Consider the following 26226-nt stretch of genomic DNA (forward strand, 5'->3'; position numbering starts at 1 on the left):
AGGACACAATGAGAAGCTGAACATCAGTCGATGTAGTAGAGGAGTAAGAAGAAGAGGAAGGGCAAGGGATAAAGAAAGGATGATCCTCAACAAAAGAGACATCACGCGAGATACGGAGGCCACGTGCAACAGGATCATAACACCGATAACCTTTGTGCTCAGGACTATAACCAACGAAGACACAAGGAACAGACTTAGTAGAAAATTTAGTCCGCTCTCGAGGCAAAAAAAGGACATAACACAAATAACCAAACACATGAAGATGAGAATATCATGGTGGGCTGGAGAAAAGACATTCCCCTGGACTACGACCCTGAAAGAAAGAAGAGGGTTGAAGATTGATGAGGTAAATAGCAGTAGAGACAGCCTCAGCCCAAAAGTGAGGGGAAACATGGTAGGCAATGAGAAGAGTACGAGCAGTCTCAAGAATATGACAATGTTTCCTTTCGGCAGTGCCATTCTGAGCATGGGCACCAGGTCAAGAAAGCTGAGGAAGAGTGCCATCGGAGGCAAGAATGTCACAAAACTCATGAGAAAGATACTCCCCTCCGGAATCGGAACGAAAAGTATGAATGGTGGCAGAAAACTAGGTGTGCACCATATTAGAGAAATCAATATAAACCTTTATAAATTCGGAACAAGAACGCATAAAATAAATCGAAGTGTAACGGGAGAAATCATCAACAAAAATAACATAATAACGATGTCCACCTTTGGAAACGAACGGGGCAGGACCCCAAATATCCAAATGAACCAGACCTAGACACACTTGAAGGATACGGGAGTTGTAGCTGTTTGCCAAGACCTAGACACACACGACCTAAAATGCCCCGATGAATAAGAGAAGATAGACGAGAACCACTAGGATGGCCAAGCCGATGATACCACAGATGGAAATAAACAGTAGAAATATAATAAATAGAGGCCGCTGGTAATATAGAAGAGGACGGAAGATGAAGATGACCGAGCACACACACCCCACTATGGCGATGACCAGCTCCAATGAGGGTTCCTGTAAGACGATCCTGCATACGACAACCACACTTATCAAAAATAACAAGATAGCCAAGAGAAGCGAGCTGGCTAGCAGAATTAAGGTTCATGGAGAGCTGGGGTACAAAGGCAACATCAGGAATATGAAAATGAGTGGTGTGTAAGAGGCCACGACTAGGGACAAGGAGGGTCGTGCCATTAGTGATAATGACACGAAGATCAGAAGAAAAGGGGTGAAGAGAGTGAAGAGAGTGAAGGAGGGTAGCATCATAGGTCATATGAAAAAAAGCTCCAGAGTCAAGCAACCAAGAGGATGAAGAAATACCTGTAGGGGTGGAGGCGACTGATGGGTGAGTGGAGACGTCGGAGGCATCTTGAGTGAGTACTAGGGCCGAAGAAGAAGAAATCTGACTCCTGGAAAGCTGCTAAATAAGTTGCTAAAACTGCTCAGCAGACAATGGACCACCCTGAGTAGCTGAGGATGGGATGGGGGCTGTGCACTACTATGCTGTCAGCTGAGCCCGCTGTAGCTTGCGACACTGATTATGAACATGGCTAACAGCATGGCAGTAATGACACCGATCTGATCGTTGATGAGGTGCACTAGAAACCGGTCCCTGAGACTGAGAAAGAGGACGGACAGGAACACTAAGACCAGAAGACGACATCAAAGGAGCAATGGTTGGCACTGGGTTCCAGCAAGAACAAAGTGAGGAGCAACAGGTGGTGGAACCACATCTAAGGACCGAAGACGAGTCCCCTCAGTAAGCACATAAGCCAGAGTATCACTAGTAGACGGAGGTGTAACCCAGTGCAGTAGCTGACCACGAACGGCCTCGAACTCAGGCCGAAGACGCATTAGAAACTCATAAGTGCGTAGATAATCGTGATCCTGAGCAAGGACAAGACACTGGGTACAAGTTGGAGAGGGAGAAGGAGTCATCTCATCACACTGACGCCATAAATCACTAAGCACGACAAAGAAATCAGAGACAGAGTTCTCATGCTGATAGGTGGAGGTGAGAGTCTATAGCAAAGAGTAGCGCAACGCTTGACTGGAAGGAAGATAGAGTGCGCGCAGATGATTCCAAATCGCCTTAGCTGTAGAAAGATCATAAACAGCCAAACGAATAGAAAGCTCACAGGACTGACAGATGATAGCAATGGTACGAGCATCATCCTCAGTCCACTTGAGCAAGTCAGCAGACGGGGAAGAGGACGCGTTGGTAACTGTAGACGAAGAGAAGCTAGAAGAGGTGGCACTAGAAGAAACTAGAGGCGGACGGGTACCATCAACATGACCCCAAAGATTAGGTCCACGAAGGAGCACACGTAAAATGGAAGACCATGCTTTATAATTCTTCCCATTAAGCATGACGTCTGCCTTTTGTAGATAAGAAACCTTGGCAGAGGATATGGAGCACACCACGTGGGTGTGCGCGGGGACCGAGGGCAGCTCGGTGGTGGAGGGTGGCGCGGGTGGCGCATGGGCGTGCGGGCGGTGTGGGTGCGCGCGAGGCGCTGCAGAGGGACGCTGGGGCACCGAGGTCGGCGCGGACGTCGCGGGTGGGCGCGCCGGCGGAGGGCGAGCGAGGCGACGAGGCGGCGTGGGCAGACGCCTGGGGCGCTGCCTGGCGGTCACGACTGACCGAGGGCGGCGTGGGCGGCGGCTGAGGGCGCACGTGGGCGGGCATGGCGGCCGAGGGCGGCTCGCTGAGGGCGCGCGTTGGCGGGCACGTGGCAGCGCGGAAAGAAAAAAAAAAGCTTTAGGAGAACCTCTCTAATACCATGTTAGGTGGGAAAGACCACAAGTTTTTCATACATGAAAACTACAATGTACAAGATATATATAGATACACAGGTACATAAATATAGTAGCTATACAAATATAGATATACAGCTGTATACACAGTTGTATTCCCTAACAACCCTAACCCTAATCCTGACCCAGCTTCTCCTCCAGCGATAGTGGCTGGTTCTCCAGCGATGATGAGATTCACAGCGATCACTTCAACCAAACCTCTTCTCTCACCCTTAACAATTGCGATGATGATGAGACCGAAACCCTAATTTCCTCCTCCACCGACTCGTCTGGCGGCACTAATCTCAGGGAGGAGGTGAAGGAATTGACGGTTAATGAGAGCTTCGCCGTGGTGAAGAGATCTGATGATCCATACTTTGATTTTTGACGATCCATGGCGAAGATAATTGTGGAGGAGAATGAGTTGTATGAGCCCCCTACTCTGGAGGAGCTCTTGCATTGCATCCTCTCTCTTAACTCTTGCCGCCACCACTGCACCATCATCTCCGCTTTCTCCGAGATATGGGATGCTCTCTTTCCAGCCACCACCACCGACAAGCAACACCCTTAAGGTTCACTGTTCTTCTCATCATCTTTGCTCATATACTCCCATACTTCTATACAAATACTATGTTTTAACAATAATAATAGAAGAGTTCAGAATCAGCGCTCAAAGAAATCGATGAACTCATTTGCACATTTTCCTCATCGACCACGACCACAGGGATGTTGGATATAAATATCTTCAGTGCCGAGAAAGGCTTCGATTCCATGCACATCCGCGAGTCTCAGCACCGTCGCTTCGCAAGTGTCGAGGTCTTCAATGAGATCATTAGCCTTGCTAAAGAATGGCAGCAGCGTATGCATCCCCCATTTCGCCTCTTCTTAGCTCTATGGTTAACTCTTCTCATTTCGATCTTGGTGTTTTTGTAGATCAATTTGAGTTGAAGGATCTCAGAATATACTTTAATTGAATCAACAAGGAGGTTGCACGTCTCAAAATTGTGAATTTCTTTGACGTTCTAAGTTGTCAATTCTGGGAAAATTGTGAGATTCTTTGCATTTTGCTTTTTTTCCCCATTAGTTTCTATAGAATTTTATTTTTAAAAAAATCAAGTTGCTTGTTTCTTTAGATTATTTGATGAGCACATAATATGCCAGGGTGGAAAAGAATTTTATGTTCAGTGTGTTTAATTTCCGTACGATTCCTTTTTGTTGTTGATTTTCAGGACAGTGTTGATGTAAAGATTGTGCGGCTGGTCTCTCAACAACATGCAGTCAGAAAATTCATAATCATTTAGTATGTATAGCATTAATACCTTCTTCTATTTGGCAAAAATAGATTGCAGTGCTCTTTAAGAGGGTTCATTTTAAAGTTTGCATGTAGGACTTCCTCTTTACAACAAAAGGCAGTGTCTTGCTCTTAATAATGCTACAAATAGTCACATGACTTATGCCTCTACAACTATGATCATGTTTAAATTCCTGGTTGAAGTCTGGTTTGAACTATGATATACTTATTTGAATCCACTTGTTGATGACCAATGATGGTTTCTCAACATTGGCTATAATTAATAGAATGTAAAAATTTTATGTTTGTAATACTGGAACCAATTTAATGAACTTTCTAATTAAGAAGTTATAATTGTCTCTTGAAAAGTTGTTTTAAAACAAAGGCCTTAGCCCTATATCCATTAGACATTCTACAATAAATGGTTCAACAAGGAGATGTTGAGTATTCACGAATGATGCATTGCGTTGCTACTTAGATTCGATATGACAGATTGATAGATGGCCAGTATTTTATTCTTTCTAACTTGTTAGCTCTTATCTTTTTAATTTAATGATGCTGTCAAGATGTGTAATTCTTTTGCTTATGCCAAAAATTTTATGAACCTAGTGGATTTTATTTTTGACTTGTGCAAACTTGAGTGGCATTCAAATTTTTTATATATTTGTTTGTTAGCTCTTTGCGCAATATATTTCATTTGATATAGACAATTCATGATCTATATTTGATGGTACTAAGAAATAAACATTTTTTTCTCTTGTTTCTGGAATTTGTTTTCCTCTTATCCTCTACTTGAGAGAAATAATTCCCCTTGTTTATGTTGATTTGAGTGGTTTTCCACATTAATGCTTTTTGTTAATTGCTTTAATTTCTGCTTGTTTGATCTTGATATCCACAAAACCAATGTAGTTTGGTGCTGAGAAAATGCATAAGGGCAGCAAGTATGTGTTATTTCTGGATGATGATGTTAGACTGCATCCTGGATTAGTTAGAGCTCTGACTGCAGGAATGGAGAAAAGTCCTAAGGTATATTTAATATTTTCTTTCCATGATGCGTCATATTTTAATATAGATGATAGTTACTTTCTCATGTTTGTTGAAATGAAATAGATATTTATTCAAACTAGATATCCTCTTGATCTGCCTTTTGGAAGTTTGGGAAGCTATTGCATTTATGAATATCACATTGTAAATAATTATCAGAACAACTTATCTATCCTCCTAGCCATTGTCCTTTTGCATATTAATTTAGAATTTGGGAAATTACCTTCCGACAATTTGTTCTGACTTAAACAAAGAAGCTACTCACACTGCATCAAAGTTGAAGCAAATTTTTAAACATATTCTTTAAAGCAACCAATTTGTTGGCTTCTTCTTTTATGTAACACAATTATTGCTGCTGCAAAATTTACAATCGAGCATTCTTCTGTTACAGAAAATATCTAGTTATTCTGACTGACTTAGTAGTACCATTAATGCTATTGATGGAATTTATTATTTTTGTCTGAGGTGAATTTATACTCAAGAATAATATTTTCAGCCTTGCTCAATGGGATTTGCAACTGGTGGGAAGACATTTTTCCTATGTAGTGGTTATATAATGGTACATGGTTCATCATTCACATCACATTTACATTGACCTGCAAAACATATCTAGAATTTTGACACTTAGGGACTTATTATAGTTGTCCCATCCTCCTAGATGCATGAAGATGATTTTAGAAAAGAATCACATGGTGTTGTTATTGCCCTAAGATTTTAAAAAAGTTAGAGAAATCAAAGAAGATGAGTTGGTCATACACAACAACATGGTCTGGAGGAGATGAATATCAAGTTTTGGGATATGATGGCCAATTTGTAGTTAATAACACAGAGAGAACATGTACATGTAGGAGGTGGCAATTAACAGGACTACCTTGTTGTCATGCAATTTCTGCTATATATTACAATAAAGACAAACCAGAGAACCACCTAGAAGACTGTTACAAGGTGTCCACATTTTTAGAGACATATTCCCACATATTACACCCAACACAAGGTATGGATTGCTGGCCTACAAGTGATCAAGGGCCCATGATTCCACCAGTACCTACAAACAAGAAAAAAGGCAAGAAAAAAATGAACAGGAGGAAACAACCAGATGAGACAATTAGCTTTGCTAAAGAGAAGGTGAGCAGGAAGGGAAAAACAATTACTTGCAGTGTGTGTGGTGCTTCAGGTCATAATAGAAGATTTCATGGGATGCATGTACTCATTACAGCCATATTACTTGCAATTAATTGTTTCATATATTATTTCCTAATCTAGATCATCTTGCATGACAGGGGAAAAAAGAAAATACTACCAAACAGCCAGTTGATGATGCTAATACACCAGCAAATACCATTGATGTGAGTATATAAGGCTCATATTTGCAATGTGGGATCAGGTGGCAATATAATTTATGTCCATAATTTTTTTAGCAGGATTCTACAAATGACCCTATGGATGCAATTGACCCTAGTGTCTTAAAGGAACACTTTCATCAGGTATGTTCTTTACTAGCTTTATAAACTTTGATCTAAAGTAGCTACCTAAAAGCAATTCAATAATCTATAGTTTGTGCATATCATCAGGTTGATATCATGAGTGGGACCATGCACAATGAGGAACATATAGCACCAGCAAAATTTCTGTTACAGGTTTGGTTATCAACTTGATAGTATGGACAATCACCAAATATTTTTTACTATCTTCTAAATTTTCCTTCATTTAGAAGTACTTAATATAATAAAATGACATAATAACATCACCAATAGACCTTTGCATGTTTTATTGAGTAATGTTGATTTGATACACATCACTAGGTGGATGTCATAAGTGGAATTGGTGACAATATGGAACCCATAGCCCTTGCACAGGCTCGAGAAAAACCTATGTCACAGGTGACATCCATAAATTACAAAACCAGCACATTCATCAAAATTCCTCACATGTTTAAATAAAATTTGGGAATTGCAGGTGATTAATAACTTTGAGCAAAATGTCCATAACCCATCAATTGCAAATGAAGGTGAAAGAAGGCTGAGAGAAAAGCTTATTACAAAGGGGGGCAAGAAACAAGGCATATTAGTGGGTTTTCTTCGTTATTGATGGAAATGCTGTGTTGTCCTATGGATGTAGTGTAATATTTTGATGTTCCAATTAAGACAATGATTAGTTGAGACTTTGTTTCTCTGTTGAAATACTTTAACATGCTAAATGAAATTTATCATTTTGTTTCTATGAGATTTGTGTGAATGGTTAATTTCTCAAATACATTGAATTAAAAAAGTTTTGATTGTTAGGCATCTGGTTTGATTGTTAGAAGGTTTCACATAGTACTTTTAATTGAAAAATCAATGGGCCAGATTCTACAGGATTAACAATAGGAATATTGAGAATTATTGTTTGATTGTTACTAACTCTTAATACTAACTATAATATAACCATTTAGTATTGAGAATTATTGTTTGATTTAAGCTGAAAATACATTTTCCTCATAATTTATTTCGGAATAAACAATTTGAATTACTCTTTTTCGAATAAAAATAGGAATAAGATTAAATTCAATTAGAAACATTTCATATACAAGAAAAAATAGAGTAACCCTTTTTCTGAATCATTCAGTAAGGTCATGAAATATTTCGACTTATCTCTTTGGTTCTATTTCACCTCTTCAACAACTTTAGTAATGAGCATAACAACCCTATTGTTTCGATGGAGAGAAGAACTTATAATTAGTTTTTAGGGAACGAACAATTTCAACGAAATCTTTCAATTTCTTCTTTTACTATGTTCAACTCTATGCGCACAATTGCTTCGGAGAATCTCTTCCGAGAATCTTGTTCATTTTGCTCATCGGAGGGAAACGGTTGGTTGAGAGAGGGAGAGGATGACGACGGGCTGTGACGATGGAAACGAGGGAGGACGGTGAGCCGGAGGGGGAAAGGTGGGGACGGGAGGGTTTTCTAATGGTGACTTACGTGTCCGGTGACGTGGACGTCGACGTGGCATAACCTTGTCCACATCATCAAGTTGCTGACATGTCAACACCACGTAGGAAAATGAGATTAATTTTTGGTGTTGATGTGGCTATTCCGGTGGCCACATAAGCGAAACCTCACTGGATTTTCCCTGGTGCCCTCCCGGTGCAAGTAAATAAATATAAGGTATCCGAAAAGAAACAAATCAAAATTTGGTGCTCAAAGTGAAATTTGGGCATAATAAGGTACCCACTCAAGATTATTACCCAAAAGCTGTCATTTTATTGTACAAAGAATGTGTCATTTTCTATATAAAAAAAATACAGACCAAAAGTATAAAGAGAGCAATAAATAATGGTAGGCAAAAAGCACAGAGAAATAAATAGCCAATTAATTAAAGCTGCAATTTTTTACTTTTTTTTATTTTTTATTTTTTTTTTGTGTATTTAACTCTCTGTCTGTGGCTTAGTTGAACAGAGGAGCACTAAATGACACTTGTGGCATTCTTGGTCAAAGTTATGTTCTTCGTTCACATTTTAGTTCAAAGACATGAAAGGTTGGAAAATGTTCATCCTTGAGACACATTAGTCCTTGCAGATGCTGCCAAGGAAGAACCATTTGCTTGGAGCGTCTTCAAAGGCTGGAGACCCTGTTCAGATTCGTGTGGATAAAATCAATTGAAGACAAAGAAAGTAAGTCAATTTTAACTGAGCTTATAGTTTTAACATGCAACTTTGAAGTAAATGAAAAAATGACTCGTGTTATGGGTCAAACAAATTTTTACTATTGAGATCTAAGTGTGTTTCAATCTCAGTGCTTGTTTTTGTCAAACACTCATGCACAAATTAATATTTAAAATAGGCTATGTGTTCTTTGAAGTGATGGGTTTTACTCACATTAAAATAACATTAATTTTTTTAAAAACCAAATTATTATTATTTTTTTAAAATAGGCTCTGTGTTCTTTGAAGTGATGGGTTTTACTCACATTAAAACCCACATTAAAATAACATTAATTTTTTTAAAAACCAAATTATTATTATTTTTTTAAAATAGGCTCTGTGTTCTTTGAAGTGATGGGTTTTACTCACATTAAAATAACATTAATTTTTTTTAAAAAATTATTATTATTTTTTAAAAAAAATTAACTCAAAAATATGCACAAATTAATACATTAATACATCTGTTAATTTTGTATTTTATTATTTATTAAATTAAATAAAAAAAATCAGAAAAACTAGTTATTTCATGGGTTGAAGTTTTCTTTCTAATTAGGATTATATATATATATATATATATTGGATTTAATAGTTAATAATTAATAAAAGAGATTTTTGTGATTGATTTTGAAATTCTAGTGATAAGTTATAATTAATTAATACCATAGAATTTTTCCAATTACTCAATCATTGGCACATTGATATCTGAAATGTATTTAAAAATTTTGTACTAAGTTTCATTTTAAAAAAAAATTATTAAAAAATTAAATATGAATCAAAATTAGAGCCGTCCATGGGGAATGGGACCATAAAAACCAAAGTCATGTATAATTAAATCATAAACATGGTACTTGGCACCAATTTATTGGTCAACATAATCACCATTACCACTACATAACTTTGTTTTTTAAAAAATAAAATGTAAAATGGCTTCTTGGTATGCTATTTAGCTTTTGAATCTTGTGTGGTAGGCACCAATTGTTTTACTCATCATTGTGCATATATCTTTTTTTTTTTGTTTATTTAACCTGTTTCTTTTCTTGGTTTTGTAAAGAAGGAATAACAGTGTGAATATAATTAAAACACGTTTGGATTTATTTCTTTTTATAAAAAAATTACTTGATTTTTGAAATGAGTGTTTTTAGGACAAAATAGTATGTTTAGAGTGTTTTAAAAAAATAAATAAATAACTCTAATAACAATAGTTTGGTGTTTTCTCTTTCCAAGTAAGATTGGAGATTAAAGGAGATTAATTGGATGCATACAATTTTGGGAGTATGAGTTATACGAGAATGTCACAGTAGTGTGCATGTTAAAAATTGAAGATTTTTTAACCAAAATCAACCCACTTAGAAAGTCAATTAACATGCCACTTAGACAGCAACAAGGATCACCTCCTCCAAGGTATGATAGATTGAGAGTAGAGAATTATCTCCTGGAGGAACAATTGAGGGAGGAAGAAGAAGCTCGAGCTGCTGATGCTGATGCTGCTGCTGTGGACGAGCAAGGAGAAAATTCGGAAGTATCCCAAGAAACCTCAACCCCAACACTGACAGTTCAAACTCACGTATTTGTGCCGCAGACACACTTAGTGGTGAGCATGAGACTTAGAGACTTCAGTACGATTATTGCATCTGAGTTGCGAGATATCTACATGGAACAGTACCAGATAGAACCAGGGCACATGCCACAACTATGCAGATGGTACGGAGTAACCGGAGACATGGCGACAACCTATGATGATGCTCATGCGGTTCTTCAATATGGTGAGACAGTTGAGCAAAGGAATCGAAGAAGACCATACCAGAGGCATTAGGTTGAATCTAAGGCTTGTTTTTGTAAGCGCTATTCTCATCGGGACTCATCGTTGTTGTTGTTGTCTTGTAGTCTTGTAGTCTTGTGTGTTTGTGGTTTGTGTGTATTTTGTTGCTTAAAAAAATTCAGTTGGTGATCTTACAAATTCCGTTGGTGATAGTATAGAATTCCGTTGGTGATACTACAAAATTCCGTTGTTATTAGTATTGAATTCAGTTGGTGATAATACAAATTCCGTTGGTGATAGTATTGAATTTGTTGGTGATAATACAAAATTCCGTTGGTGATAATAAAAATTCGGTTGGTGATAATACAAAATTCAATTGGTAATAACACAAAATTCCGTTGGTGATACTATAAAATTCCGTTGGTGATGGTAGAGAATTCCGTTGGTGATAATACAAAATTCCGTTAGTAATAGTATAAAATTTCGTTGGTGATACTAAAAAATTCCGTTGGTGATACTATAAAATTCCGTTGGTGATGGTAGAGAATTCCGTTGGTGATACTACAAAATTCCGTTGGTGATTGTATTGAATTCCGTTGGTGATACTATCGAATTCCGTTGATAATACCCTAAAATTTCGTCTCTATGTTTTTCCAACGGAACTTCCAACAGAAACTATCACCAACGGAATATTCCGTTGGTGATAATATGAATTTCCGTCACTAATGTTTTAAATTATAAAATCTTTTTCGTTCGAATTTTGTCACAAAATCCGTTGGTGATATTGACTTTCACCAACGGAAAAATTCCGTCTCTAATGCCCATGTTTTCTTGTAGTGTGAGAGATGGTGGATATTTTGATGACATGACTCTTGCTACAATAGCTATTAATTTCTTGCTTCATATGCATCACTTGAAAATGCATTTATTTTTTCATGCTGTAAGTGAAATAAGAAAAAAATAATAGTAATAAAATTAAAAAGGCTTCACTGATGAACTTAATTCTTCCATCTAATACCCATGCATATGATGATTGCATGCATCAAATCTGTACATATGGTCCTAACTGTGCATGAACTGCATATGGCAGATTAGATATGATCAAGTGACCATTTTTCCCATGGAGATGCATTCTAATGTTTCTAATTAATTTTCTAAAATTATCCAAATGTTATAAATCCTAATAATATTCAAGCCGTTTAAAATGCATAACCTACACTTCCTTATCAGGGAAAACAAAAAACTTATTTCTTCACCATTAGTTGTTGTCTTTCCTCATCCTCTTGCTAGTGACCTATGCTTTGCTAGGTAATCAAATTCAAATCTAGTATTTCTAATCATCTCATCCATAACCATGTCATATTTATTATACTAATCCTGTTCAGGTTCCAAATTTACTAATGAAACAAACTTTTGATCTAGAGCTAACATTTTGATTGTTAACTGGTCATGCCATCCTTGCTATTTTTCTCTTGTGCAGATATTAGAATTACCTGAGGAAGAAAACTTTTGTTCTTGAATCTTACATTTCAGAGGTTAACTGGCTCATGAACCGAGCATTATTTTTTGCACACTGCTATCTACCTTGGGAATTTGTTGTACCATATTTCATGGCAACTATACACTTTTTGGCTGCCATAAGGGCACAAATTAGTAATCATCTCTTCAGAGAATCAAATACATTATCTTGTGGTGAGCAAACTACGATCTATTCTTACAAAATTACTAACTGGCCTTAAAGCTACCAATTTTTTTACCTCATCGGCTACTTGTACACATGATCTTCAATAAAGGGGATTGGATTTAAAGTTTTTTAGTGGGGATTAAAGTTAAATTGGGTGTTGTTCAGGCTTTGTCAATGGTCGGCTGCTTGGTAGTTTGCATAGTTATTACACTTGTCTCAATGTGGAACTTGACAAAGGTGGAAATTTAGTTGTGCAACATGTCATCTCCTGAGGGATCGAAAATGTCACTTGGTTCCTATAACTGGGGACTCGTATGCATCATCTTCACATCATTAATTTACTTTGAGTGACTAAATATTATTCATTGATAATGCATTCACTATGTATATATATATATATGTATATTAATTTCTTCTTATTGACTTCAAAGCAGGTATTTCTTGCCATGCTCATAGACAATTTCTTGTGCCCCATTTCTGCGATGCGGTCATATTTTCATAAAATATGTAAACTAGTCGGGAGTTCAATGGTACTTGAAGGAAGGAAAAATAAGCAAGGTATGCTTTAATGTTCTTTGATTCTTAAATGTGTTTCACTCTGTCAAAGTTAAGGCTCTAAATTTTAACAGGTTTCAATGTTGTCATGATTGTACCAAGCATTGGCTTTTCTTCATTGAACAACTCAACTAGTTGAATTAGTTTATGTTCAAGGACATGTTCTTTCTTTGAAGTATAATTCTAGTTAACTGCACTTATTTCCATCAAAAAAAATATTAACTGCCAAAAAATATGTACAAATCTTGAGAAACTTGAACACGTGCAATTCTTTTTTTGGTAGCTTCTGATCATGCAATGTCTATACTAAATATATGTACTAAATAAAAATATGATCAACATACACATTGATGCAAAATCTGAACATAAATATGATACTCTCCAAATCTCTAGTGACAAACAATACCATGGTTACCATGAAAAACTAAACTCCATTGATTTTACAAACTGATTTGCAGATTGCAAGACTTAAACAAGATGGTGTGACTTATTCTAATCTTGGAGGAAAACGTTTAAACTGGTTTGCATTCTAAAAAGCCTCATTTGTTGGATCTTTAGTAAAAAGATCGGTTCGATGGCTTAAACCAAAGAGGTTTGATAGCTAGAAAACCATCATTTCCCACAAAGAGCATGTGGCATTCTTTGTGTTTTTATTTTCTTCTTCTTTTCTTGTGCAATTGCTTGTAATCTCCTTTTTTTTGTCATTTTTTGGTCACAATGTATCAGATTCATTCATTTGATTCTTTTGTATAGCTTTTTTTTTTTTTTCAATTGAATATTGTGTAAACTATTTAACTAATGGCAATTCTTCATTAGATATGTGTCTTTCTTATTCTGGATTGATGAGCGAAGAGTGATGTGTATAAAATTATCATGCCAGTAAATTTACTGAGTTAAAAGCACAAGTTTTATCTTGTATATTGTTGATCAGAAATAGTGTTTTTCTTGTGAGGTAAAAAAATAAATTAAAATTCAATTCAACTAATGAACAAATTTAGAGGTGGTTATCACCGCCTCTAGAAGTATGAATTAGAAAATAAAAATTTTATAGGCGGTTATAACCGCCTCTAAAAGTAGTGAAGAGCGATAAGAAATTATTAGTTATTGAGGTGGTTATAACCACCTCTATAGCTATTTGAGAGGAATAAGAATTATTAGCTATAGAGGCGGTTATAACCACCTCTAAAGTTATTTGCAAGAAATAAGAAATTATAAGTTATAGAAGCGGTCTCTACATTTGTTATTAAAAACGGCTTTTGTAGATCAAATTTACCCCAACGGTTAGTATAAATCGGCTCTAAAGTATAGAGCCGGCTTGATACGAGGCGGTTTAGAGGCGGGTGAAAAATTCACCGGTAAAGCTATAGAGGCAATTTTAACCGCCTCTATAGGTCATGAAAACCGCATCTAAAGCTCTTTTTTAGTGTAGTGACAATATTCGTCACTTGACTTTCATACTACTGTTAATAAACAGCAGTACATAAATAGTATTAGGTACACATACAATATATTAAAATTGAAATAGGGGTGAAAAATCATAGGAATCCATGCACGAAATTTACGTGGAAAAACTCTCTTGATTGAGTGGGAAAAACAACGATAATAGAAGTAATTTTAAGACAAGAAAAAGTTTCAAGCTTGTGTATTAAATAAACTCTTGGGAGATATTGTTTTCTCTATGAAATTTTTCTCTCACACCTCACGGCCACTCGTGCACACACGCATTTATATAGCAAAGAAAGAGCAATTATACAATTGGCCAAATCAGACTCACATCCAGTTATATATTAACAGGTCTTTAATGTTTATCAATTAACTAATAGGCATATTCTTTCATTGTCAAACAGCCACATATCTTCCTATATATGCACCTTCACTTTTTTCATTCATTTTAAAGTTTTTTACTTTAATCAAAAAGTTGATTTTCTTTTCCAACACTTCAAAACCCAAATCAAACTTATCTCAACTCAATCAGTAAATTCACAAAAAATTTAGTTACTTGTCACAGAAAAGGTTACAAGAAGCAGGAGTAAATTTTAAGAGTCATAGCTCCCAATCATCATAGCTTAAAAGATAACTGTTGAATGATTAATATGGATTTTGTAACATAAATTTGAATGATTCATATGGATTTTGTAACATAAATTATTTTTCCTATTTTGTTTCCTTTATTTTAGCCAACGTTACCAATCTTCCTTGATTTCATCCTGTAACTTTTATTCCTAACTTTTAGCCCTTCAATGTAAATTTGTTGTATATATATTGATGGCCAATGATAAATGAAATACAAGTCAAAAATTCAAAATCCTTCTCCTTTTTATTATGGTATCAGAGCGAGGTTGGACTGCTTCTCACCGCAATGCAGTCCAAAAAATTTAGCCCTTCAATGTAAATTTGTTGTATATATATTGATGGCCAATGATAAATGAAATACAAGTCAATGAAAAAATAATTTATGTTACAAAATCCATATGAATCATTCAAATTTATGTTACAAAATCCATATGAATCATTCAACAATAACATCAAAGCTAAATTCAGAAATATATGCGCTCCAAATTCTACAAACCAAAAACCTAACTAAAGATGATTTAGATTCAAACCAACTGACGGCCGAAAACATGGCGAGCAAACTCCTTCTGCAGCAGTAGCGTTGCGGTGCGAAAACATGGCGGCCGAGTCTCAAACAACAGCTTGGCAATTAAAGGAGAAGAGATACCATATGGAATGTTTGCTACGCAGAGGTCGAAAGGTGGCAGCTTTGTCATCAATGCGTTCTCCTTGATCAACTGAAGAAAAAGCATATACTTCCCTGAAATTATATGTAAAATTAAAAATAAATCAGGGGGTGATATGAAAAATTAGTTTTTCAATTGTGAAATTAAAACAAACGGGGAATAGGCACATTATTTATTTTAGAATTTAAAGTACAAAACCCAAAAATTATTACTTAAATAAATATATGAATACTGGTCTGTCCTTTCACTAAAAGAAATCAAGTGGTTATATGAGAACATCGCCTTTTTATTGAGTAATTAGCATGGTATTATAAAAAATTTAATATATATATATATATACCAAAAAAAAAAACAGTTTTCCATTGAGGAAGTAGAAAAAACGGGTGATGGACATACATAACTAGAGAAGTGATTATCTTGTAATAATAATAATAATAATAATAATAATAATAATAATAATAATAATAATAATAAACAAAAATTTAAGAAAAGAAAGAGCTTTTCATTGAGGAATTCGTACAACCAGGTGGTAGGCATAAATATCAGAAAAAAGAATAAGGGGCATATATATATATATATATATATATATATATATATATATAAAGAGATCGGATTTTCGTTGAGAAATTAAAACAAACAGGTGATGGACATACCGTGAGATGGTCGGCAAGGCCGAGTTGAGAAACGCGGCCGAGAGTCAACCATCCTGTGATCAATCTCGACAGCGATGACTTTGCTGGCGTATTGGAAGAGTCTGACGGTGAGGTTTCCGGTGCTGGGGCCGATCTCGAGAACGGTGTCATCTGTTAACTGGATAAACTGTCAAAGTTGGGTGACCAATAAGATACAGTATTTGAAAATAGGAGAAGATAACTCGAAACAGCAACAAGACACAAGATTTTTCACTGAATGGATTTTTGTGGCACACAAATACTGGCCAGCACACACAACATTAAATATCAAATAAGCAAAATGTTCTACATTATTGCATTATAGTGCCAACACATCCAAAAAGTAACTTTTAAATATAAACCTAGTACAACAATAAACCTAGGATGTATGACCTGACATAAAGGAGGGATCTTGTCCCCATTCTCCGTTTGGTTGACAAAAAGGTAATATGAATATAATAATAAGATTAGGCTGAGTGGTAAATCTCAGCTTTCATTGGATCTTGACTGAGGTCAACTAGGTCAAACTGTTCTTCTTCAGAGTTGACAAGTCAAAATCTTCTTCACTTGATATTTTTCAAGCATTTCTCAACACTCTCCCTTGCTTGAAAATCATCAACACCCAGCAACATCCTCAGATAGATATGTTTCTTCACTGTCAAAGCCTTGGTGAGAATATCGGCCTTCTGTTCCTCAGATTTGCAGTACTTCAGTGTTATGGATCCATCGGAGACTAAGTTGCGAATAAAATGAAAACGAATGTCAATGTGTTTGGTCCGGCCATGGTGTGCCGGGTTCTTGGTGATTTCAATTGCAGATCGTTTATCACACCAAATTTCAATAGGACCATCCTGTTTCATTCCACAATCTTCCATCAATCTCTTCAACCATATTCCTTGGCAAGTTGCTGGAGTAGTAGCTATATACTCGGCCTAGGTTGTTGAAAGCGCAGTAACATCCTGCTTCTTGGAGCCCCACGAGATTGCTGCAGATCCAATCTCAAAAACAATACTAGATGTGCTGCGCCGATCATCAGTCGAGCCTGCCCAGTCGCTATCTGTATAACCTCTCAATTTGCAATCGTCTGGCTCAGTATATCTCAGCCCATAAGCACACGTTCCAGCAATGTATCTCAGCAAGTGTTTGGCCGCACTGAGGTGACTTATAGCTGGCTTGCTGAGAAATCTTGACAGCATACTAACAGCGAATGCAATGTCTGGACGTGTGTGAGTTAAGTAGAGAAGTCGACCAATCAAACTTCTATAACTTCTCATGTCTACAGAATTAGAGTCATCCTCAAACTGCAACCTTTCACTGTAATTCATTGGTGTGCAGACTGGTTTAAAATGCTGCATATTTAACAACTTTAAAGTTTCCTCAGCGTATCTTCTTTGTGACACAAACACACTACCTTCAGATTGTTTCACTTCCAAGCCCAGAAAGTAGCTCAGAAGGCCCAAATCAGTCATTTCGAATGCACTCTTCATCTCTTGCTTGAATTCTTCTATCATGTCTTGTGAGGAACTTAAGTATACAATGTCATCCACATATATACACACCAGCAGCAGCTGATCATCACCATTAACTCGCTTGTATAAAGTGTGCTCATTGACACTTGTCACGAATCCATTTCTCTACAGTTATCCATCAATCTTCGAGTATCAAGCCCTGGGGGCTTGCTTAAGCCCATACAAGGCCTTTTTGAGCTTGATGACCTTCATCTCTTCACCTTTCATCTCATAACCATGAGGTTGCTCAACATATACTTCTTTTAATATTACTCCGTTTAGAAAGGCAGACTTGACATCAAATTGGTACACCGGTCAGCTCCTTTGTGCAGCTAACACAAGAAGAAACCTCACTGTTTCCATTCTCGCGACTGGAGCATAGATCTCATTGTAGTCAATACCAGCTTCTTGAGTGTACCCCTTCGCCACTAATCAAGCTTTATGCCTTTGTATCCTCCCATCTGAGTGATACTTCGTCTTGTAAACCCATTTCAGCTGCACAACTTTCTTATCAGATGGAAGGTCCACCAGTTCCCAAGTGTCATTTCGATTAATAGCATCCAGCTCTTCATCCATGGCCTCCCTCCAAACTTCATTTTTGATTGCATCGTCATATAAGATAGGATCCGCTACATTTAGAGCAAATGTGTAGCTCTCGTATATTTCCTTCAATGATTTAGCCTTCTTTGCAGGAGATCTTTCACTTAAGGAGGACACACCACCAGTGTCACTAATTTCTTCAACTTGAGTTATTTCATTTGTTGCTGAAGACTTTATCACTTCATCAGCTTTATCAGACAACCCATCAGTATCTTCTGATGCATCTTCATACACGATCAGTGGAGCAGCTTCAGCATTCCCTCTCCAGTTCCAATTCCAGCCCAAAGATTAACAGAATGTTACATCCCTGCTTACAATTACCTTGGAAGATACATGATTAAATAATCAGTATACCTTGGAATCAAGGTAGTACCCAATAAAAATACATTTCACAGACTTTGTATCAAGCTTTTGTCTATTGACCGAAGGAATCAAAGAGTATGCAATGCAACCAAATACTCGCAAATGACTCACCTTGGGCTTACATCCATGCCAAGCTTGATAGGGAGTTATATTCTTCAAGGCACTGGTAGGAGAAATGTTGATAATATACACAGCTGCATTGATAGCTTCCGCCCAAAAGGTATTTGGCAACCCTCTCTCCTTCATCATTGATCTAGCCATATTCATGATGGTTCGATTCTTTCTCTCAGAGACCCCATTCTGCTGGGGCGAATATGGAGCAGTGACCTGCTTTATAATGCCGTGCTTCTCACAGAATGCGTTAAAATCACTGCTTGTGAATTCTCCCCCTCTGTCAGTGCGCATCACTTTGATTTTGAACTCAGATTGATTCTCAACCATCTGTTTGAATTTTTGAAAAACCTCATAGGCTTCTGATAGGCTTCTGATTTGTGTTTCAAACAATATATTCAACACATGCGTGTATGGTCATCTACAAACAGCAAATAATATCTGCTTCCTCGCAAAGAGATGGTTTGCATGGGTCCACAGATATCCACATGGATCAGCTGCAGGGGGAATTGAGCATTCCCAGAATTTTTAGACTGAAATGGCTTCCTTACTTGTTTCTCCATCATACATGTCTCACAATGATGCTCTTTGATGATACTAGGTAACCCAGACACCATTTCATTACTCTTCATGGCTTTCAAAGACTCAAAATTCAGATGACCAAGTAGCAAGTGCCACAGCTTGCCATTCTCCTTCACACTCATTGCCACATTTACTCTTCCAACCCTGGAGATATCAAGAGGAAACATGTTATTCTTAGTTATAGATATACTCACCAGCTCTGCCCCAAACTTTTCATCCCGAATTACACATGAGTTCTCAACAAACATCACGGAATATCCACAGGCAAGCAGCTGCCCAACACTAAGAAGGTTGTGCGCTAGTCCTGGGACATATTGAACATCATGTAGAAGTTTAGTTCTTCCTTTTGAGGCTGCAAGAGATACTGTTCCCTTTCCTTGAACTTGTATCTCCTTGTCATCTCCCAATCTCACATTAATTCTTTGAGTTTCATCAAGATTACTGAACAGCTCCCTTGTGCCAGTCATGTGGTTAGAACAACCACTGTTAACTATCCACATTGTTGCATTTCTTCTTTCATCTTCACATTGAGCCATAAATAAATTACTTACATCCTTCTCCTCAGTAACCATTGTTGATTCTTTCTCACCAGATTTATCTTTGTACCAGCAATCCATCTTCATATACCCAAATTTCTTGTATATGTGACACTGCACATTACTTCTATAACTTCTTTGGTCTCCTTGTTGCTGTCGATTATCTGTTGATCAACCTCTTCCTTTTCCTCGGAATCTCCCACGAGAGAAACCTCTTCCTCAACCTCTAGAGACTCCCTTCTCCTTGTCTCTAACGCCCACTGCTTCACCCTTGACATGGAAGGCCTTCTCTTCTTTACCAACTTGATCATCGGCTTGTCTTAGCAGCCTAGCTTCGTGAGCGACCAAAGATCCACTCACATCCTCCATGGTGAGCTTCGTGAGGTCCTTGGACTCTTCAATGGCAGTGACAACATGGTTGAACTTGGGTCCCAAGCTCCTTAACAGCTTCCCAACAACCATTGCTTCAGAAATAGTATCTCCCAAACTCTTCATCTGGTTTCCAAGGTCTACAACCCTTGTGATGTAATTTTGAACCATTTCTGTGTTCTTAATCCTGAGATTCTCAAAATCTTGGCTCAATGTTTGAAGCTTGACAGCCACTACCTTGGGATTTACATGAACCACCTTCTTCAAAGCAACCCACGCCTCATTTGCTGTGTTTGTTGTGGCAATCCTGGCAAGAATGGGTCGAGAGAGAGCTTGCTGTATGAAGAACAATGCCTTGGCATCCTTCTTCTTATTCTCCCTCACCTTGGCTTCATCTTCCTTCTCCGAGAACCCCTTCTCCACAAGTTTCCAAAGATCTTGTGATCTAAAAAAAGTTTTCATCATAAGACACCAGAGATCATAGTCTTCACCATCAAAAGTAGGTACAGCTGGTCCCGAAACTCCAGTAGATTGGTTGCTGCTTGATGCCATCGCCACAAACAAGTGAAAAAGCTCTGATACCACTGTTAACTGGATAAATTGTCAAAGTTGGGTGACCAATAAGATACAGTATTTGAAAATAGGAGAAGATAACTCGAAAAAGCAACAAGACACAAGATTTTACACTGAATGGATTTTTGTGGCACACAGATACTGGCCAGCACACACAACATTAAATATCAAATAAGCAAAATGTTCTACATCATTGCATTAGAGTCCCAACACATCCAAAAAGTAACTTTTAAATATAAACCTAGTACAACAATAAACCTAGGATGTATGACCTGACATAAAGGAGGGATCTTGTCCCCATTCTCCGGTTGGTTGACAAAAAGGTAATATGAATATAATAATAAGATTAGGCTGAGTGGTAAATCTCAGCTTTCATTGGATCTTGACTGAGGTCAACTAGGTCAAACTGTTCTTCTTCAGAGTTGACAAGTCAGCACCTTCTTCACTTGATATTTTTCAAGCATTTCTCAACAGTCGGGGTAGATGTTGGCTCGGCGGACGATGGAATCAAGGATGCGGGGATTGGTGAGGAGGTGTTGGCCACGGCTCTTATGGAGCTGGAAGCGGCTGCCGAAGTCTTCATTCCACGGCTTCTAATTCTTTGGATCGCCGTTATCGTTGTCGTTGTCATTGTCGTTGTGGTGGCGGTGGGGTTGATGCCTTGTTGGGATACGGGAGAAGGCCTTGGAGCGTAGACCGTGGGATTGGAATCGGATGTGTGGGAAGAAGGCAACGAGGGATCGAAGAATGTGATGATGAAACACTCGATTCATGATGGGTATGAATTGAAATATGTTACACTCGCGTGCTTGCTTGGTGAGGTCTTCAGACTAGGCCAATTTTATTTTATTTTATTTATTTATTTATTTATTTATTTTTTGACAGGAGAAGACTCCGCATGAAATTATTATTATTATTATTAGGGAAAATTACTGTTTGCCCCTCGTGATATTCAAAAATTCCTAAAACCCCCTCCAACTTTTGCACACTCCGGAAGGCTCTTCCGTCATAGTTTAAATTCCCTTTACCCCCTATTGATCACTTGAAGTGAGTCCATGTTATGAAATTTCATTTTTGACCTTGCAAATGGTGAGAAAAATACCGCCCAATCATATCATGTCCGACCTTTATGCATATAATTGTGTATTTTTTTTTGCCTTCCTGCTTGATTTTTGTCAAACAAAGTTTAGAAGGCTCATTACATCTTCTTCTTCTTCTTTTTCACTTCATTTGGTTTGTTCATTTAAGTTCTGCCAGTTTCCAGATAAGGTAAGAATTTCTTCATTGCTCTCAGTTTGATTATTCTGCGGGAAGGGAGTAACAACTTATAAAAATGCAGGGCTATTATGGAAAGTTTGTGCTATTGCTAGATACAAAGGGAAGGGACGAGTGCTAATGTTCACGGCGCTGACTTCTTTGGAATCAGTGTTAACTGAGATATGTGAGCGATGGGGTCTCAATATTTCCCATGTTAGGGTGAAGTTTATCACATCCGATGGACATAACACAGTTGTCCAGTAGAAAACGAGGTTGACTTCCAGCGCATGTGTCACGTGTACTCCATCTTCAAATGCTCTGTAATCGATCTTGTTGTTGAGACATATGATGTGCCATTGTCGTATCCTACTGAAAATGATTTCTTCTCTTTGTAAAGTTCTTCTCTTTTATATTTATGTAGTCGTAGAAGTTAATTATTGTTTAATTATCCCATTTACCTTTTAAATATATTACGTTACCATTTACATGTTGATTTCTCAACTTAAATTATTTTGTTTCTGTTTAAATATTTGCTTTACCATTTAAATTATTTACTTATAGTTTAAATATTTTTGTTACCGTTTAAAACATGTTTAGTTACCATTTAAACATTTTATGTTTCCATTTAAAACATTGATCTTTTTCGTTTAAACTAAAGTGTTGGCAGGAATTTGGATTCTGCGAGTACTCCCGTTTCACCTCATAGCGACCTTGACGGTGCGGCATGCCTTCCTTCCTCGTCAGTTCAATTTGAAGTGTTGTCGTTGGATGTCGGATAATGTTTTCAGGGTGTTGAACATTTCTGAGACGCGCTTCAAAATTTTGCAATCAATCGGAATTTTGACTTCAAATTCCTAAACAACGAAAAACACTGGGTAACTGTGGAATGTGCTGCCGACGGCTGTCAATAGAGCCTTCATGAATCAAAGGAATATAATAAAAATACATTCAGAATCAAGACAATGCCCCCGTCACACACTTGCGGTGGTGGAATTAGATCCGTGTTACATCCAAAAACGTCCAAAAAATGGGTAAGCACATGAGTGATTCAGAAGCTCAAGGACCGGCTCTTGTACAAGACTATCGACATTCAAAAGGACATGTTGTGGGAACATAGTCTCCACATTCCATACAAGCAAGCTTGGTTGGGAAAAGAGCATACCCGGGTAATCCTCGGCGGCAGTGACATCTCTAGCTACGATCTGTTGCTTTGGTACGCGGATAAGGTGGTTGAGACAAACCCCGGTAGCATTGCAATTGTGGAAAGAGACGGTGAACGTTTTAAACGTGCATTCTTTTCTTTCAGTACGTGTATCGTGGGATTGAAAAGGATTTGCAAGGCGCTGTTGTTTCTCGATGGCACCCATCTCCTTGGGAAGTATCGGGGTACTCTACTGGGTGCTACGGGCAAAGATGAAAACAATGGATTTTTTCACGTCGCCTTCGGTATTGTTGATAGTGAGACTGATGCCAACTGGACATGGTTCATTTCCAAGTTAGGTGATGCTTTATACGATGAAGGAGATTATGAAGAGATAATTACATTCGTGTCAGACAGATCTAAGGGCCTTATCAACACCATTGCAAGAGTCTTCCCTTCTTCCCCATATGCATATTGCCTTCGACACTTGGACGCCAATTTTATGAAAGCCAATGTCATACTTGGGAAGCATTGAGGAAGGAGTGCTGGTCTATATACTTTCGTATTGCGTGGGCATCTCAGTGGTTGATTCATAAATCGGATATGTCACATTGGTTGAATTATTTGTTTAGAGGTGAACGCTAGGGAGAGATGTATCCAAATGTCGCAGAGTCGTTCAATGCGTGGATCAAAGAAGCTCGGCATTTACCGGTGACGAAAATGGTCAACTCCATAAGGTATTCGAATGTTGATTTTATTTAATGCTTAAGATTTGTTCTTATCCTTTAAAATTATTTCATTACTGTTCAAAAACCTTTATCTGTGTTTAATTATCTTGATCTTCGCTTAAGTTTTTCACTTACCGTTTAAAAATATTTGTTTCTGTTTAAATATCAGTGTCTTTGCTTAACCTTGTTTACATCTTCGTGTTCTACGTTGTACAGGTTCAAGTTGATGCGTATGTTATGCAACCGCCGTGAGCAAGAAAATAAATAGGAGACCTACTTATGCCCAGACATACATTCGAACGTAAAGACACTTGTTGCAGAAAGCTGAAATCTTCATGTTAGTCATTGTGTCGATGATTGTTATGAAGTGGTTGACCAGTGCAGCAACTCTGCAGATCTTGCCAATAGAACTTGCTCATGTCGCAAATGGGAAGTTTATGGTATCCCCTGCAAACACGCTTGCGCTGCAATAATGCAGACAGACACCAATGTTCATCGATTTATTAACGACTATTTCACTGTCGACAATTACAAACTAGCGTATAAGGAAGCTATTTTCCCTATATCTGACAATGAGAAGCCTACAGATGAAAATCACGAACTGCATTTGCGACCTCCTGTGACGTGAAGGCAACCTGGGTGTCCTAGACGAAAGAGGATCAAGTCACAACCGTCTGAGGTCCGCGAGTTATATTGCAGCCGCTGCCAAGCGTCAGGTCACATTCATATTTAAGTGTTATATTTAAACAGAGATATTGCTGTTTAAACGTTTTACTTAAACATTTTGAGAATAAAAAATGGTATTATAAGTAAACAAAAAGTTATACAGAAACTGTAATAATTTACATAGTAACAACGATATTTAAACAATAACAAAGATATTTAAACAAAGACAATGATTTTTTAAACATGGAGACACTTTTATTTAAACGTTAACTTTGAAAAATAAACATAAAACTAAGAATTTAAACATAAACAAAGATATTTAGACAAAAACTATGATATGTAAATGATTTACAATGTTATTTACACGGTAACTCTATTGTACAATATTATATATCAATCTTTTTCCTCCCCAGTCGAAGAATCCCCCTTTTCAGTGATGTTGGTTGCGCTTCCTTCCTTAATTATGCGGGTAACATACTTTAAGCGCAAGTAAGGGACATCCTCTTGCGGTAGCCGTAGCTTTTCACCATTGAACAACTGTTCGATAAACCACATGACGTAGACGGCACAGTCGACACTCTCATTTCAGCCTTGGGGTGTCAGTGTCGTGAACAAGGGGAAGGGGGGTAGGCTAGAGTCGCCGATTCGCCGAGGACCATATTGACACAATAGAGCACTATTTATAAAACTCTAGTTATCAAAGCACTTACCATCTCTCAAGCGCTTTTGTCGTACTCCTCACTTTCGGGGGAGGCATAGTGCATGTATTTCTGCTTCTCGTTATCAAGAACGACCAATGGAAATGGCCATTCATGATGATTGGAAGGTTGACTATGTCAACATCATACAAGTTACTCGCGGCATCTCCCATCATAGCAAGAGCCGATTCATTCACATCTAACTGCTTGGACATGAATAGTGCCAATGATCGCGTGATGGAGACACGCTTCGCATATGGATATGGTACTCTTGTCAGAGATTTCTTGATTATGCAAATTAACACATCCATCACATCGTCTGTCACCATTTTCTTCCCGTCCAGCATCGTGTATAAGCTTGCTCATGTTGTGCTAACACAATCATTCTTCCATACGACAGTACTATAATTAAACCATAAACGACAAAGTTAAATGGAGACTAATAAAGTTAAACGGTAACTCATATTTTTAAAAAGTAAAGAAAATATTTAAATGGTAACTCATTAATTTAAACGTTAAAGCAAATATTTAAAGGGTAACTCAAAAATTTAAACGGTAAAGACAAAATTTAAATGGTAACCAGTTAAATGATATTGATACTTATGAATCCATCTAGCAATTGAGGAAGATCTTTAATAACTCCTGCTCGAACACGTCGAGGTGACCTTGTCTGGGGTATTTCTTCTTCTTCGGTCGAAAGTCCGTGCGCACTTCCTTGAATTGTTGTTGGCGAGGATCATACTGTCAACCGCAGCCGCGGTAACTGTCACTGTTTTTTTCGCTGACGTTTCCTTCACCCTTGTCAGCAACATCTTTCGTTTTATTGTAAGGTGTTATTGTTGACGGTTGTGGGAGAGTTTCTCCTTTCGATGAGGGA

General features: G+C 37.6%; 1 long non-coding RNA gene and 2 pseudogenes across 1 annotated transcript; 2 read left to right on the forward strand and 1 right to left on the reverse strand.

The window, feature by feature from the left end:
- The first annotated feature begins 3520 nt into the window (after nucleotides 1-3520).
- LOC120284082 lies at nucleotides 3521-12841 on the forward strand (annotated as a pseudogene).
- On the forward strand, nucleotides 6419-7013 carry LOC120250231. Its single transcript, XR_005532969.1, has 4 exons — nucleotides 6419-6475; nucleotides 6551-6613; nucleotides 6701-6766; nucleotides 6932-7013. It is a non-coding gene; the product is annotated as an uncharacterized LOC120250231 (long non-coding RNA).
- A 2564-nt stretch (nucleotides 12842-15405) lies between the features above and the next one.
- On the reverse strand, nucleotides 15406-25696 carry LOC120284083 (annotated as a pseudogene).
- Nucleotides 25697-26226: the final 530 nt, after the last annotated feature.

Source organism: Dioscorea cayenensis, chromosome 19, assembly GCF_009730915.1.
Source record: "Dioscorea cayenensis subsp. rotundata cultivar TDr96_F1 chromosome 19, TDr96_F1_v2_PseudoChromosome.rev07_lg8_w22 25.fasta, whole genome shotgun sequence".
Taxonomy (NCBI): domain Eukaryota; kingdom Viridiplantae; phylum Streptophyta; class Magnoliopsida; order Dioscoreales; family Dioscoreaceae; genus Dioscorea; species Dioscorea cayenensis.